Here is an 18834-nt window from a genome sequence, read left to right as displayed (position 1 = left end):
CTCTAGCTAACACAGGTGAAGTAGGGTTAATCCTCCTGGACACCTGACATACCTCCAATAATGGAAAAGAAGGTTCTGGGAGAAGAAAGAACTCTGTGTGAAAACTGACATTTCCACACCATCTTCAAGGACAGAAAATACACTGTAGTACTCCAACATAAACATGAAGAAGTGCTAGATAACCTCTTCTGGAAGGGTCACAGTTGACAAAGCAGATGGGATTGGTTAAACCCCTAAGAACAGGAGTCTGAAAATGCTTATCTCATTTGAATGTACAATTTTTTTTATTAAACAGCAGCTGCCAAGCTACAATTTTATGGATATGTTGCTTTTCATATGTATCTCTATCCTGCATGACTGCCTCAAGGTTTCCTAGCGAACTTAATGGCTCACTGGATGTCTGAACTTGACATCTCCCTGTCTAAGTCCAATACAGTATCACAGCCTTATCTCAACCAAAATGACTCTAGGACTTTTTGTTACCTTAGGTTATTTGCTTCTGGCAACTCTGCTCAAAGGAAAAAACAACAACAAAGTATCTACATCTGTTATATTTGTTCAAACTGACGTTCATGGGAATTGAATTTAAGACATTGCCTTATGCCAGGTCATCTAGCTAAACAATTCACATCTTAGTATTTGCTTTGATTGGCAGGATTGTGGCAGGGTCTTTCTCAGTGATTTAGCATCTCCCTTTAAGAGTAACTCTTCTGCAGGCAAAACTGGTTTTCTTCTGCTGATTGTGGTGCCTTCCTGGACCAGGCGTGGAAAGTCACACAAGCTCACCATGGAAGCTTGTCTTGCTTTCCCCAAATCTTAGCAGGTGTCCCAAGAAATGGAGGCCAGAAGGATTTGCCTGCCCACCCTTTCAGAGTCTGCAAGTGCTGGCCTCTGAATGGCTTCCATCACGGGGAAGCAAGGCTTGGCTGTGGGAACTAACTATGGCTTGGGGAAGTCACATTCCACCTGTGCCCTCCAGGGGTTCCTAATGACACTGATGGGAGCAAGTAGCTTTGACACTTGCATTCAGACACATACAGAAACTGTTTAGAATGCAGACTGACCTCTTAATCCCTCATGGGTTTCCTCCTCTACAAGTTTGGTGTGGTTGCAACCACAAAACACACTACTATGAGAAAGCAAGCAAGCAGGACCGGCCCAACAGCCTAATAAGCTGGGACCTACTGCAAAGCAGCTGCTCCCATGCGTTTCATTCCAGAGAACAGGCAAAGAATCAATCATTCCTGTTCAAAACACTCTACTCCATTTGGCCTGTATCAAACACTTGCAAGGCAATTAGGATTCTTGATTAGTTCGAACTGCACAGGTAAAAGGAGTAAAATTTTGCACTTCCACAGAACCAAGAGGAACATCCACTTGAGGTTCTCCTTACTTTTTATGTATGCAAAAATCCTTGATAATGATGTAAAAGAGGGAGTTTAAATAACTTGTGCAGGGAGGAATTCAACCAGGACTTTATCACACTTTAAAATATAAGTGAGAAATTAATATGGTTTATAAAGCATGAAATACAGAAGCTAGAAAAGATCAGATGTGAAAGACTACAACCAAGCATTGTGCAAGAGAACAAAGAGTAGCCTCTCCCAATTTAGTGTCCTCCGGGTGTATTTGACCTGAGACAGCTGCCCATTGGCTAAATTCAAGAAAAAGCAATAGACTAACAAGGAAAGGGGGGGCGGGAGTTTAATTGAACTAATGCCGTAGCCTGCATTTTGTAATGCCTGCCTTCACAGTGCTACAATGAGTAACACAATTAAAATATTATTTGGCTAAAATGTGCAACAAAATAACATCAGCAGTAAAAGTATCATAAAATGAACTTTTATTTTTTTTTTAAAAAAATATGAATAAGAAGAGAGTAATGAATCAAGTTTCATTTTAACGAAACTTGGTAGATTACAGCAAGCTCTGAAGAAATAACAAAATGAAACATTTGTGCATAAGAATGAAAAGCCACAAATGCAACCATTATAAATGTAGCTCGTATGGTCTGCCCATCTTACAGAAAAGCATGAGATTGTAGAGAGGGTAGATGTCCTTGACAAAAATATTCAAGAACCATTATTTAGGCAGAGAGATGGAACATTATTTAAAGCAAGGATGACAGACCTTGGAAACTTTAACACGGATGGACTTCAATGGCTGGCTGGGGAATTCTGGGGGATGAAGTCCACAGGTTTTAAACTTGCCAGGCTTGGACATTCCAGCTTAAACCCTGGGAAGCAGGATAATATTTGGAAGTGGCTCAGCGAGTTGTCTCCTTGATTCACTGGGTTATAAGGAGAAGATAACGCACAATCCAACTTGCAACTTTCTATTATTAAACCAATCTCAATAAAAGTAGAGTTCCAATCTTCTTGTGGAATTGATTTTCTGATCTGATCTATCTAGTGAGGCTGACAGAGGCAAAACAACTGACGCCGGTTATTATTTTTGGCAAAGAATTTCCAAATCCCTTTTCTTAAAAATAAGCAAGATTACCACCTATGGGGATTCCCTCCTTAATTCATGATTGGATGCAAGTATGCTTTGTGTCTGTCTATCCAGCCCGTGGATAGACAGACGCGGTGGCTCAGTGGGTTAGGACGCTGAGCTTGTCGATCAGAAGGTTGGCAGTTTGGCGGGTCAAATCCCGAGCGCCGCGTAACAGAGTGAGCGCCTGTTACTCGTCCCAGCTTCTGCCAACCTAGCAGTTCGAAAGCACATAAAAATGCAAGTAGAAAAATAGGGACCACTACGGTGGGAAGGGAACAGCGTTCCTTGCGCCTTTGGCGTCTAGTCATGCCGGCCACATGACCACGGAGACGTCCTCGGACAAGCGCTGGCTCTTCAGCTTTGAAACAGAGATGAGCACCAGCCCCTAGAGTCGGAAACGACTAGCACACATGTGCGGGGGAACCTTTACCTTTATCTTATCCAGCCCCACTTCCCAGAATGACTAAAGGCAGTCTGTGCCACTAGTTCTAGTGGGTTAACCTAACTTATTGGCAAAGAGACTATATCTATTCACTCTCCATTCAGATTTCTGCTCTCCTGTTACTTCATTACTTCCAAGTTGCCCAATCCTTCCATCAGCATTGCTGAAGATATCCAGGTATATGATAATAACACTCATCTACCTTGAACAGTTATTGAAACTAATGGTTAATGTGAAGCCTTGAGGGTTTCTGAGGGTTTTCTTAGTAGCAATTCTTAACTGAATTACCTGTCTCGTCCATGCTGTTAGGACAATCTGGCTGCTTCAAATGGCTCTTGTTTGGCTCTTGGCTAAAGTTATAGATATTTATTTATGTGTGTCTGTCTGTCTGTCTGTCTGCCTGGTGTCTCTTTCTTTCTTTGTCTGTCTGTCTGTCTGTCTGTCTGTCTGTCTGTCTCTCTCTCTCTCTCTCTCTCTCTCTCTCTGTGTGTGTGTGTGTGTGTGTGTGTGTGCATTTAATAATTATTGGCTTTGTTCAGAGAGTTAGCCAATTCACTGTTCTCCTTCCCCAGGCACTCTTTTGTCAACCCAGTTGACCTGGGCTCATGCTGCATTTGCTCTTGTTTTAATCTTTTGGCCACCACAAAGGAGACTGAGGGGCTATCATCACCTCCCTGTGGGTAATGAGTTCAGGGTTGGCATCACTGTGGCACCAACCATCATCTGTTTCTCTCTTCTATGCAGCCAACTGAAACCACTAAAAAGATAAAGAAGGACCTCTCTGTTCAGTCACAAACGTTATAAAGGATAGTGAAATAGGTTATGACTGGAAAACCCTGTCCAAAGAAATCCTTCACAGCCCCTCTTCTTTGATGGGCTACCACAAGAAAGAGGAGGGGGGAGAGAGATGTCAATCTACTCTCCAAATCAAATGAAGACAAAATTAGAAACAATGGATGGAAACTAACAACCTAGAAATGAGAAATTTCCTGAAAGTGAGAACAATTAAGCAGTGGAACAGCTTGCTATCAGAAGTTGTGGGTGCTCCATCACTGGAGGCTTTTAAGAAGAGACGAGACAATCACTTGTCTGAGATGGTATAGGGTCTCCTGTTGAGCAGGGGGATCGACCAGAAGACCTCCAAGGTCCCTTCCAACTCTGTTATTCTGTTAAGGTTAGTAAGTTGCGTGCATTGGAGAGTGAGCTAACTGAGGAAGTTGCTCATACCCCAAACCAAGTCAGACCTGCTTGGGGCTAAAATGAATTTTGGAGCATGCCCAATATGCCAATCACCTCCATGATATTGCCCAATTTAGGATGGCAGGCAAGAAAATCTAGCGTAGGTTTGAAAAACCTTTTAACTAAAAACAATAGATTATTGTGTGTGAATATCAGTGGTTCATTTGTGACTTGAGTGAACTAATCCAGAATGGGTTTCTGTAATTAAAAAAAAACATATTTAAAAACTATAAGTGATAGCTTTTTATACAGAAGGCCATTCTCACCAGGAACATAATTTTTATTTACAATTTGTTGCTAATTAAAAATGAGGACCCAGATTGTTGGGGGCAATTAAGCTGACTTTGTAATAATGCCGCTTGGGGTGTGTGTGAAAGCCCTAATAAGCAGGCATATACATAGAATGAAGGCTACTGCTAAGCTTGTAAGCCGCCCTGAGTCTTCGGAGAAGGGCGGGATATAAATGGAATTAAAATAAAAAAAATAAAATAAATAATTAACCAAAGCATAATCCTCGCATCACTTTTGTGTTTGAGAATAAAAGCAGCAAGCCAAAAAAATCTCTCTTCATCAAGATTCCAAGTGCTGAGTATACCGTATATACTCACACAACCTCATTGCTACCACCTAATGACACAAAGAACACTGTATATAAATATATATTTGTTTATTTCAGTTTCATACATGTGATACAAGAATTAAGAGAAAAGGGATTGGAGAGAAATCAGAGAAGACGTTCCCTAATGCCTTCATACATCACTTTTCTTACACATACAATATACATAATAGCGACAGGAAGATAAAACCGATATGAGCAAAGGAAAAAAAAATACAGTCTGGAAACTAGTCTTTGAATTACTCATATGAAACCACTGAAATGTAGCTTTTTCTTATCACTCCAAGGTTGGTTTTCTAGCTCTCTTGGTGCAGCCTACATCCCAAAGTCACATAGCGAATGAGATAAACAGAGGCCTTCAAACTTACTATACGGGGCCCACCTGGATAAAATTTCTAAGACTATCCTATCAAAGAGCAGCCATTCCTTTTTCAGTGAGGCTACAGAGGCTAAAGAATTTCACTGCCTTAGGATGGAGACTTTAATCATTGTGTTTGTAACTGCTGCAAAGTTGCTTCTTTAAATACTCTTTTCTCTTCTTTCTCTTATTATCTTTCCCTTTTCTCTTACTTACCTATACTTTATATTTTCTTTCTTTTCCTCCTTTTTCTTTTTCTTTCTGTAGTTTTTTTTAAGCCTATGTAAAATTGTCTTAGAATAAAGAATTACCAATGAAGGAGAATATTTGTAGCTCTGGTGTGAAATGAGGGGTCCTTAGTGCTCTCTTGAGCTTGCTTGTTTTCTTGCAGGCGTTTCATTACCCTAACTAGGTAACATCATCTGTGCTAGTAAGGAGTGGAGTTTGCTCTCAGTTTATATTCTGGTGTCTTGCCTGTCTGTGTGAGACACACAGGCAGGACACCAGAATTATTTATTTATTTATTTATTTATTTATTTATTTATTTATTTATTTATTTATTTATTTTAATTCCATTTATATCCCGCCCTTCTCCGAAGACTCAGGGCGGCTTACAAGCTTAGCAGTAGCCTTCATTCTATGTATATATGCCTACTTATTAGGGCTTTCACACACACACCCCAAGCGGCATTATTACAAAGTCAGCTTATTGCTCCCAACAATCTGGGTCCTCATTTTACCTACCTCGGAAGGATGGAAGGCTGAGTCAACCTTGAGCCTGGTGGGATGAGAACCTGCACTAATTGCAGGCAGCTGGTGTAAACAGACGGCAAACAGCACTCCTTACCAGCACTGATGATGTTACCTAGTTAGGGTAATGAAATGCCTGCAAGAACACAAGCAAGCTCAAGAGAGCACCAAGGACCCCTCAATAAAAAATATTTTTAAAAAATCTTCACTGTCCAATAGGACTTGTATTTCTGGCTTTCAATTCTTTACCCTTTTAAATCGCAAACGTGAATATATGTTTACATTTGCATCTAAGCTGCAAATTATAATAATGTATGACTCAACAGCAAGTTGGGAATTAAGGAAAAAACAACAACAGCAGCCAGAGCCGTAAGTTAGAGCATCCAAGAATCCAGGATAGAATTGAATGGTACAGATGGAGAAAACCAGCACAGGTTCTCTCTTCCAACTATACTAGGCAACAACTGGAAAGCTGTAGACCATAACAGGTTCAGTCTTTGTCTATCTACCTGCTTGCAGAGCTGCAGAGAGGGAGGAAGTACAGCTTATACTGAAGAAGTGGCCAATGGAATGAGCCCTTTCTGACTTAGGATATGTCCTTCTGCATTGGATGGAGGGGGGGGCAGGAAGAAAGTAGGCATCTGTACTTCTATCGGATGAATCCCTGCCAGCAAGTTCACACATTCATGTACAATGAATAAACAAAGGTACTGGCTGCCCTCAAAGGCAGTCCCTTACAAAGAGCATTGCAAACCTGTCTTCTTTTTAAGGAGAGATTAAATAGGCAAGGGGATAATAAATGGCCCTTTCACAGCATCACCAATATATTTGGGTAATGCTGGCTCTTCCATTCAAAGATTAATACACACACACACACACACACACACACACACACAAAACAACAACAGATGAGATGTTTATAAAATTCCTCAAACTGTTTGCATGATAAAATGTCTCCTAGGGAAATAAACATAACACACACACACACACACACACACACACACACATATATATATAAAACAACATCCCATATGTTGTTTGAGTAGCCATTAAAAGTGACGTGATTTTTAGTTCCAGAGAGATATTTAAAGCAAAAGTTGCAGCCCTGCTTTTAAAACCTCAGAAGATCTTTCGGTGGCCTATAAAATCCCTCCAGCACCTTCCCCAGCAACTTAATGAGCTGTTGCTTCCAAGGCACACCACACACATGAAGTTTTCCACCTCTGCTACCATAACTTGGCAATGGCCATAGGCGTCAAAGAGGCTTCTTCCCACCCACTCTCCTTTAAAAAAAGGGTTTTTTTTAATATTTGCTGAGACTTTATGAAGAAAAAAAAACTTGTGGCTGCTGGCTGAATTTCACCATACTCCAGAATTTGCTGGTGGCCTTAGGTAAATCTTCTGACAAACATCCTCACGCCCTGATGGCTGGCCCCAGGGCAGACCACAGAAACCTTCAACCAACCCTAGTGAACAAGGTGTCCACAGTCCTCCTTCAACTGTGCCGAGTCCACCTGAGAGATATTCCACAGGGTACATTCCATGTTCTTGGCCCTTACCCCAAAATATAAGGTACGGTGGATGGTCAACCAGAGCAGAAAAGGAAGAAACTTACAACTCTGCTATTTAGAGAACAAATTATTCCCTTTAAATCAAAACTTATTTCCTTTCCCCCTCGTTGCCCAATGTGAGATGCCAGCTATGGGTGGGAGTTCCACATTCATCAAGGACCCACAAAGTGAAAGAGTACAGGAGAGAAACAATCTTGAAAAGGCCATATAAAATAAAGTGAGGCTGCAATTAAAAATATAGGAAAATGAAGCAGCTTTGAAAGGTGTTTGACTGGAGGATCTGTGCTCAGTAAGATTTCTCAAAAGTCCAAACTACAACTAGTCATCTGAAAGTAGCTAATATAGGTATTACCATATAGAATAGAATAGAATAGAATAGAATAGAATAGAATAGAATAGAATAGAATAGAATAGAATAGAATAGAATAGAACCATGGAGGTCTTCTAGTCCAGCTCCCTCTCAAGCAGGAGAACCTAGACCATTTCAGACAAGCGACTGTCTAGTCCAGACATGTCAAACTCACGGCGTCACATGACGTCGCGCGACATATTGGAATTTTTCCCCTATTTCCAGCAATGGGGTGGCCACAATTTCTTCGTGCCGCATCCGGCAGGCCAGCAGTTTGACACGCCTGGACTAGTCTCTTCTTTAAAATCACCAGTGATGGAGTGTCCACGATTTATGGAGGCAAGCTGTTCCTCTTGTTGATTGTCCTCACTGTCAGAAAGTTTCTCCTTAACTCCAGATTGCTTCTCTCTTTGGTCAGTTTCCAACCATTGTTTCTTGTCCTGCCCTCTGGTGCTTTGGAGACTAGTTTGAACCACTCTTCTTTGTGGCAGCCCCTCAAATACTGAAAGACTGCTATCATATCACCCCTATTTCTTCTTCTCTTTAGACTAGCCAAATCCAAGTCCTGCAGCCGTTCTTTTGTATGTTTTAGTCTCCAGGCCTTTGATTATCTTAGTTGCTCTTCTCTGAATTTTTTTCAAAATCTCAACATCTTTTTTGTAGTATGGTGACCAAAATTGGCTGCAGTATTCCAGGTGTGGCCTTACTAGGGTTTTAAAAAGCAGTACTAATACTTTGTGTGATCTTGATTCTATATCTCTGTTTATACAACTCAGGATTGTATTAGCTTTTTCGGTTGCTGATGCACACTGCTGGCTCATATCAAGTGATCATCCACTAGGACTCCAAGGTCCCTCTCACAGTTACTGTTTATTCAAGCTCAGACTTTAGTATACAGATAATCCTCAAGTTAACAACCATTCATTTATGGAGCATTTGAAGTTACAGTAGCATTGAAAAAACGCCTTTTTTACACTTAAGACCGTTGTAGCATCCCCATGATCAAACTTCAGATGCTTTTCAACTGGCCTGTATTTATCATAGTTGCAATGTCCCAGGACCATGTGTTCACTTTTTGCAACCTTCTGACAAGCCAAGACAATGAGGAAACCAGATTCACTTAACAACCATGTTACTAACTTAACAACTGCAGTGATTCACTTAACAACTGTGGCAAGAAAGATTTAAAAAAATGGGGCAAAATATGCTTAACTGCCTTGCTTAGCAATGGGCTCGATTGTGGCTGCATCTGCACTTTGCATTTCCTCACGTCACTGGATAAATTCCCCAGCAGAAAGCCAAATTATATAGAAGTTTTCAAAGCTTCAGATTCCAAAAACCTGTGTGAGTTCAAAATTATTTCGAACAGGGAAAACAGCCTTAAAGTGCTGGTATGCCAAAGCCCAATCATGAAGTCAGTCAGTATTACAGCATAGCACAGGGACTTTCCACTATTGCAATCAAGAGATGAAGGTCTAACCCATTTGGGAATCTGGAAGCTGATCAAGCTGATCTTGCTGGATCCCATCCAAGGGTATTTCCATATGGCACCATTTTTGTTCCCCAATCCCTCCACAGTGTTTTAAAGTCAGCCCTCTCGTCATTTTCTCGCCTACTGATTTTGGAATAGTGACTGCAGGCCACAGGAATGCGGTGAATCTATTCGGGCTCCCTCTAGCGGCCAGCAGAAAGAGAATAAAATCACTCCATTCACCAGGCACCCAGAATTGTTTGCTGAGATGGGCGGCTATAAAAATCAATCAATCAAACAAACAAATAAATAACAAATTCAGCCTGCTGCTCCATTCCCTGAGTTGCAGCAGCTCCTGGAGTAAGTATAAATGCCTCACCCCCGTTCCACAACAACAAGGGGGGGAAAAACAAACAAATGAAATAGTTTTCCCTCCTATTCAGTATACACTGTGTGCATTTGTCCTATGTTTGGCCTTTTTACAAAACTGTCTTGAGATGCTGGTATAAAGGGAAAGCTGCTTGTCCCTCGAATACAACAAAGTCACAAGAACACAACAGTGGTGTGGCAAAGTTAGTTTGACCCAAAAGGTGCAGTGTGGGTGGTCCCAGCTCATAATATTTTACTTTTCTTGAGAGAAGAGTTTGCAGTGCAAGCGCTGGCAAAAATTTGACAGTATATTTAATGGAAGCTAAAATGACTCAAAAAAAAGTGATGAGTGAAGATATCATCCTGCTCCCAAATCAAGGGGAGGAGTATTTCTTTTTCTGTGATAGCAGGTAGGCAATCTCTGCTGAAAAGAGAACATTCCTAGCAAAAGATTTTCCTGCAAGGTTCTTCTAGATATCTTCTGTGGAACAGGAATGTATTGGAATGCTAATGTGCTGAAACTTCTGATATATTTATTCTATGCACATATAAAAAAATCTTTATTATGGAAAGACTCTTAAGTTTCCAGTATCTCTCTGAAGCAGAACTGGAGAATCTTTAATTCTTCTGATTAGAGTTGAAATTGCTTTGTTCTAGTAGCTTACTATCAAGATTCCTTTATTGCTGCCATAAACAATAAGAAAACAGTCCTCAAGTTCTCCATTCCTCAGCTAAGGAGTGAACAACCAGTGGGTAAGCAACGAGAGTAGGTCTCTTTATATGCTAACACTCATTAAACTTTCCATCACTCAGAAGCACAATGCAAGTACCTAACATGGATAAAGAACTTGAATACTTCCTATTTTGCCCCTGTAATCCTCATTCAGAAATATTGGCACCTCTCTCTTTAACTATTCTGGCCCTTCCTGGAAAAAAAAATTCAGTCCCAGATATAGAAATGACCATCGATTCTTAGCATGAATTTTATTTCTAAATTTGCCTCTGAAATGTTTGTAACCCAGTGAACATATAAATACAAGTTGGGAAGATAGGAAGCATCTCAACAAAGATGCATGAGATTGAAGAGAAACACTAGTTTGCTGACTGTTTTGTAATGTTTACCACCACAGCAATTACTTTGTCAATAGAAATCCCCACCTGGCAACTATTTTGCAAGAGTGTCTAAAACATGCTCTCAATTTTTCAATGACCACTAATTAAAAAAAAACCAAAAAAACAAAATCCATACTTCTGGCATAAGAATTCATACTGAAACAGCATCTTTAACCTGATCAGAGTCACCAGATCTGGGCTGAAAAAATCTGGACAATCAATGGCAGCAAAGACATATCCATCTATAGAGGGCCTAAGGGATGTCTGTTGGTCCTAAACATGATTGTGAAAAGATTATATATAAACTGCCTCATCATCCTTGCACATTCGGCATCCTTTCACAAGTACTTTGTTACCAATGAGCCAATATGCCCTTACCAGAATTACATTTATCCCCAAAACTGGTGCGGCAGGAAGATGATTATACAAACAAATGCATACAAATGTTTGCTCAAGGGACTCTTACATTTGTTTATATTAGGCAAGATATCAGCCTTGCTGATCGAGTTCACCACATTGAGTGGAAATGGGGAGAATCCACTTTCAGTGAGACAAATCTGTACTATAAGAAATAGGAGCCACCCTTTGGGAAGTGCAGCAGTGACTTTGATTCCAGCAACTTCTAAGGAAGGCTAGTGGGCATTTTTGGAATATGAGAATGTTACTCTCATTTTCAAGTGGCATCACATTTATGTACGATGTAGCCAGTCACAAAGCTTAATACTGCTGATTTACACCAAAAAATACATCTAGTGCACATAGCTTTGCAATCACCAAGAAAGGTATCAGCTGACATACTATTGCCCAAAGGCACCATGCTGGGGACTAGGATTTAGAACCAAGAGGGTTTTCCTACTGGGCCTCCACTGTCTTCTTCCTGGCCTTAAGCCTTGTGTTTCTCCCTTCCTCCACCGAGGCTGTCTCAGCCTGCACTTTCTGTCCAACCGGTTCTACACTTATTTTTGTTTCACTGAGGATTATTTCCATGGTGATGTCCAAATGACAGCAAATGATACGGTGGGGGGGAGGGATGCAGCAGGACCCACCTGCATTCAAACCTTAATTCCTTAGAGTATGTCAAAAAGGGATTGCAGTTATCATCCCAGAAATATCATTTAAAAAAAAACATCCCCAACTACATTTTTTTCCCCAGGTGGAAAGAAACCTGTTACAGTTGAAGGTCATCTTCAACCTGACGTCAAGGATAATAGAGCAAAGTCCAAGAATGTTCACCTCCAAGAATCAGGGCCAGAATTAATTTTTCTATCTTGCAAAGGTGTCCACCAAGGCCATGTTGTTTCGCTGTTGTATTCAGACAAACTTGTTTTTGACACAGATTGGGTGACAAAAGCTCAGCAGGCTGGATACAGGGGGAGCAGAGACTTTTTCACAAAGTAATATGTTTTACTGAGATTGCTTAGTGCTTTGAAGTATGTTGTACACTTATAAAGTATGTTGTACACTTAGTGCTTTGAAGTATGTTGTACACTTTTTTTGAAAAGCAGTATAGCAGCTACCAAACAAATTCAGACCTATAAACAATGTTGCTTCACCAAGAAGTCTTCAGTCCCAAGTATAATATTCCAAAACCATATTCTGTCCAGGTAGTCTGTGATTCACCTCATTTAGTGACTGTTAGAAGTTACAATGGCACTGAAAAATGTGACTAATAACTGTTTTTCACACTTATGACTGTTGTAGCATTCCTATGTCATGGTTCCGATAGACAGAGATGAATAAAGCAGAACTCTGAGGCCTGTGAATTCCTCAAAGTATATATTTATTGGTTACAAAGTATCGGCACGGTCAAAAGTGAAACCAAGTCTGAATTTCCCAGTAAAAATTACCCAGTTACAAAATACAATGACCCACCATCAAGAATATGCATTCTACTACGTTTCCCAATAGAAATGTTTGGCAGGCTTTCTAATGCACTGCCTTGTCCCCAGTCTGGGAACTAAGAGATGACCTTGGTTCCCATGGGACAGAATATTGTTTAGAGTAGAGTCTGTGAAGAAAAAAAACCTCCCTCCTTTGCATGTGGCAATCTAGAATGAGACAGAGAAAGATGGCTGCAGCTAGGCTCATTATAGAGTTGACACCGTTACATGATCAAAAATCAGATGCTTGGCAACTGGTATCTATTTATGATGGATGCAATGTCCTGGGGTCATGTGATCAACTTTTATGACCTTTTGACAAGCAAAGTCGATGGGGAAGCCAGACTCACTTAAAACTGTGGTACTAGCTTAACAACTGCAGAGATTCATTTAACAAGTGGAAGGAAAGGTCATAACATGAGACAAAACTCACTTAACAAATGTCTCACTTAGCAACAGAAATTTTGAGCACCTATACAAGCAATGGGGAGAAAATATATTTTTGATGGATAGCCAAGCCATTAGGAACCTGAACTATCCAAAAAATGCATTAACAATGGATAACATATGATAATGCCAAATATAAGACTGGAAATGGTTATGTATCCATTCTGGTGACTGGTAAGGTGTGCTCCCTATCAGGTTATCATCCAAACAGGAAGGCTAAAGACTAAATAAATGAGATACAAGTCTAACTTTTTTTCCAGTTCATTCTCCTTGAAGACCAAACATAAATTTCCTGATAAATATCAACTGTGCAGATGTTAGATTTTTGGCAAGAATCATATGTATGCTCCCAAGGTAACAAATATCTCCTGGGTACACGCTAAAGCTAAGTGTACAGGTGGGAGGGCAGTTACATCTTGGAAACCAAGTGTTTATTATGTATCTTGAGCTACGCTATGGAAGTGTAGAGATCCTTCACTGATAATTTGTTCACCATAGATAATTTATCGAGGAATTTCTTCATAATATCATTAGTAGGAGAAGACAGACATTTTTGCACTCGTGTTCAGCTACAGGCTTCCCATGCTCTTTTGACTAATGTAAAATCATCATGTCTAGTAGTTATTAATGAATTTATCCTCTACGCATTTGTCTAGACTTCTGCTAATATCACTGCATTCTATAATAGATTATGTTTTCCAGCCTTGGCAACTTGAAGATGTGTGGACTTCAGCTCCCAGAATTCTCCAGCCAGTCCCCACATCTTCAAGTTGCCAAGGTTGGGAAACACAGGGTTATATGATGTTATCATTACTTGTTTTATGAAGATCTATCTATCTATGTTTTTTTAAAAAAAAACAATTTTAATAGAAAGGAGAGCAGGACTAAAAAAAGAAATAAAAGTCTCTGGGAGAAGAGAAATCTCCATAATGGAATAATTGGTTTTCAGAGGACACTTTATGCACTTAGCAAAATGAACAGGAGGTTTTCTAAAGAGGACAATATACTACTATCCCAGTCAAGAGACATAAGAAGACCACTGAGTCACATGCTGGCTGCATCTCTGACTTTGGAACATATTGTTACAGAACTATCTTTACATTTTAATTTTTCTGATATAATTAGGCTACTTCAGATTAAAATACATGAATATATACATGAGTTGTGTGTGAGAGGTGGAGGCTCTGAAGTTCAAGGAAGAGCTCTGGTGACAAACAACATAAAAAGAAGTTTAATATTTTAGTGAATTAAGTTAGCATGCACAGAGAAAATGAAGACTGCCCATTTCATTCCCTAAAGTGGTCATTTAATTTATTAATCAGCAGCCAATGGAGCAAAGAAAGCTAAATCACCAGAAGCTGATATTTTAGAAATTTTCAGTTTAGGTCTGGAAGCTGGCCAATGTGGTGTCAATATTTTTTTAAGGAACCTGTAAATATAATGATCAAGAGCACAGAAGAACAAGTAATTATGTTAAAAAGTAACATAATTTCAGCTCAGGTAAATCCTGACTCACTAACCTTTCAGACCATGCCAACAAGCATGGGTACCTACACAAAAGGAAAGTGATAGGAAATTTATCTGAATTTTCAACAGTTTTTGGACACAAAAGATTCCTCAGTTGATCTCGTAATTGGTAACAGAAATCCTCTAATCGATACATAACCAATTTAAACAAAGGCATTCAAGCGAATATGGTTAAATAGCCAAAGCAATCTAAACCAGAGAATATCTAGCAATGTAAGTGCAAAATGGCATATTTAACATGTTCACATTTGGACACTGGAGTGACAAACATGGTGCAGTATAGAGCCTTGGTGGAGCAGTGGGCTAATGCCTCCTTAAGTAACACCAGCTGCCTGCAATTAGTGCAGGTTCGCGTCCCACCAGGCTCAAGGTTGACTCAGCCTTCCATCCTTCCGAGGTAGGTAAAATGAGGACCCAGGTTGTTGGGGGCAATAAGCTGGCTTTGTAATAATGCCGCTTGGGGGGGGGGGGTGAAAGCCCTAATAAGCAGGCATATACATAGAATGAAGGCTATTGCTAAGCACATTTGATTTGTGCTTAGATTGTAAGCCGCCCTGAGTCTTCGGAGAAGGGAGGGATATAAATGGGATTTAAAAAAAAGTATACAGATACTGCACATGCGAGAGAGAGAAAGTGCTAGCCTCAAATAGAGTATGTAACAAAAGATTATCATGATTTTATTTAATGAATGTACACAGCCACCCATCTAAATAAATCCAGGAGGCCAACCAAAAACATAGATAAAAACGCAATGTTTAAAAAATAATAATGAAGCCATATCTAACAATTATTGAAGCACCTCACTACTACTGACAGCACAAAATAAGATATTGATACTGGCCTCCACTAACATCCTGGACCCATGACTGGAGAGAAAAGGCCCATAGGGCTGCAGACGCCCCAATCTCAGGGGGAAGGTATACTTCCACAGGGCAAGTACACGGCAGAGACGGCAGGCTGCCTGGGTCCCATGAGATGACTTTGAATCACAGAAGGGCCTGGAAACATGTCTGCCAAATCTGATGGGATGGGCAGAAAACTATTGCAGATAGGTGGTGGCACAAGTAACATTACCCTTTGGGTGCAGGCAGTGATGGGATTCAAATGTGTGAACAATTGGTTCTTTGTGTGGATGCCGCTTCCGGAAGTCCGTTCTGGGCCTGGGTAACAAAAAGTTAGCTACCGGTTCTGCCAAACTGGTGCAAACTACCTGAATCCCACCACTGGGTGCAGGGCTTTAAAGGTGACAATCAGCCCCTGAAATTCTATCTTGAAGCCTGCTGGGAGCCAGTGCAGCTCTTGAAGCAGCAGTTGTACATGACTGTGCAGTGTTGCACGCAAAATTACACATGGCCACATTCTGGACCAGCTGCAGCCTCCTAATGGGTTTCAAGGCAGCCCCTATAGAACACGCTGCAATAGGCCAATCAGGAGATTGGATTAAGGCATGCGTAACCTCAAGGCTCCCGACTATAAGAATGGATGCCACTAGTGTGCAAGAGTCAGTCCGCAAGGAAAAAAGACAGGGACAATTAAACATCTCATTATTCGGTTTCTCCCCAGCTCTTCTACTCAACATGGAATATGAGCCAGTTTGGTCTAGTGCAGGGGTCGGCAACCTCGGCTCTTTTATGACTCGTGGACTTCAACTCCCAGAATTCCCGAGCCAGCTATGCTGGCTCGGGAATTCTGGGAGTTGAAGTCCACGAGTCATGAAAGAGCCGAGGTTGCCGACCCCTGGTCTACTGGTTAAGGCACCAGTCTCGGAAGCCAAAGACTGTGAGTTAGAGTCCCACCTTAGCCAGCTGGATGACCTTGGATCAGTCATTCTCTCTTAGCCCAGCTGGGATAAGGGTTGTTGTTGTGGGGGAAAGAGGAAGAGGAAGGTGCATTGGCTATGTTCACTGCTTTATTTATAGAAATAATAAAGGTGAGGTATAAACAAACAAATAATCAGGCCAAAGCACTTATTAAACAATGTGTAGCAATCACAGAGCTCCACTTTTTTCAGAGCCATTGTAACTTCAAATGGTCACTAAGTGAACTGTTGTAAGTCAAGGATTAGCTCAGAACAGTTCAACTAATAGTTGAACCCAAGGTTACACAATGACACCAAGTAGTGAAAGATCAATAAAAGAATACTTCATCTGCCACAACCTCCTCAAAACTGGAACTTGATCGCTAACTTTAAAAGGAAATACACAAATTGCCATAGAGAATTAGGCCATGATGACTGCTTGCCAAGAAGGTTATATAGTAGCTCTAATACTGGGGATGGGTTGGGGTTTTTTTTTTAGTGCTCATTGCTGTGGAACCCAAGAAGAAAGGCACCCTTTGCTCTCTGGCTCAGCTGTGAGCTTCCTACGGACAGCATTCCTTCTGTTTTTATGGCGGAGTGTGTTATTCCTCACATTCAGAGGAGAGCTTGAGCAAACCCAGCCCTTGAGCGAGAAAAGGCTAACATGATCTTCTCATTATGTAAAAACTCTTGGGAGTGCTCCTCTATACACACACACACACAGACAGAGAGAGAGAGACTGAAAGACAGACAGACAGAGACACCCAGACAGACAGACACACACATAAATATTGATAGATAGACAGACAAATAGATAGACAGACACAGACACAGACACAGACACAGACACACACACACACACACACAGAGAGAGAGAGAGAGAGAGAGACTGAAAGACAGACAGACAGAGACACCCAGACAGACAGACACACACATAAATATTGATAGATAGACAGACAAATAGATAGACAGACACAGACACAGACACAGACACACACACACACACACACACACAGAGAGAGAGAGAGAGAGAGAGAGAGAGAGGGAGGGAGGGAGGGAGAGAGAGAGACTTAGCAATTCTGTATCCGGTTTGGGAATTCCAGGAACATCTGCAATTGTCTTTTGCTTAACCACACATCTGTGAGGAGGCGAAGAGCCTCATGTCCCTGCATGCAGGGCCCTGTCATTAGGAACGAAGGATGCCTTCCCTTCTTGCCAAGGCAGTGCATAAACCCCTCGTGCTCGGCCGCACCTGGAGCGCTTGCCTCTCGGACCTAATCCCCCACTGAGACTTCTGACAAAACAAGCCATGACCTCCCTAATATTAGGTGGAGAAAAAGCAGCCATGGGGAGAGCAATGAAGTATTGTCACCAAAGAATAGCTCCCACCTCAATTCCCAATATACTTTACAGCCACATCAGGACAAGCTGCACCTGATCCATTGAGTAGGGGAGAAAAACAGCCAACAAAAGGCTTTAGAGCTCGTGCCTCTGCACGTTGCTCTTAGGCGAAAACACTGTTTGAGATCAGGGATGATTTCTGATCTTAGCCGAGTGACAGCTGGGGAAACACAGAGTTTTTTTATTAATAGCTTTGCGATAACAAACCACATCAGACAGGGAGAACCACAGCTCCCTTCAGACATACCTGAACTTAGCCCTTCCCAAAGGAAACAAGTGCCAAGGATGGGGAGGGGGGGAGGTGAGGGAAGAGAAAGAGAGAGAGAGAGACGGTTATGTTTAACCTGCCATCAGCCGGAAGGCATCAGCGGAAAAGGAGAAAAGAAAAGAGATAATCCTAAATAAATACCCAAGAGGAATCTATCAATCAGATGAAGGTCCCGACAGGGAGAAAGAAAAGTCATGAGGCTAAAAAGGAAGTGGCACAGGGCTTCATGTAGCAATCTTCCAGGCCTGCAGCCAAAGACATACTTGGGCTCTGAATGAGGGGAAGGCGAGGGAAACCCCCTCTTCACTGGTGTCCTGAGTTGCTTCAAACTCTTCTCCTGTTATGGGGCATCGTTGTTTCCCAAATGAGAAGAATCCATCCCTTACTTTTTGCAACTACTTTAAGAGGTTGCCAGGCAGTGTTAACAATAGCACTACCATTCATTCTGAAGTAACAAATTGCAGGTGTGATATAAATGGTGAAGGACAATAAGTACACGCTTCCACTGCAATACAATGGAGCATCAAAAAAAGATCAAAGACTGGCTGGTTTGCCCTTCTGCCATGAAACAGACAGGCCACATCTAGGCCACCTACCCACCCAATCTCCGTGCAAAGTCTAGACAAGGGGTATAGCTGGCTGGCTCAGGAATTCTGGGAGTTGAAGTCCACAAGTCATAAAAGAGCCAAGGTTGCCTATCCCTGATCTAGACCAACAGATAATGCAGTGAGAGTAATGA

This window comes from Vipera ursinii (assembly GCF_947247035.1).
Source record: "Vipera ursinii genome assembly, chromosome: 2".
Taxonomy (NCBI): Eukaryota; Metazoa; Chordata; class Lepidosauria; order Squamata; family Viperidae; genus Vipera; species Vipera ursinii.
This window is presented reverse-complemented; position numbering follows the sequence as displayed.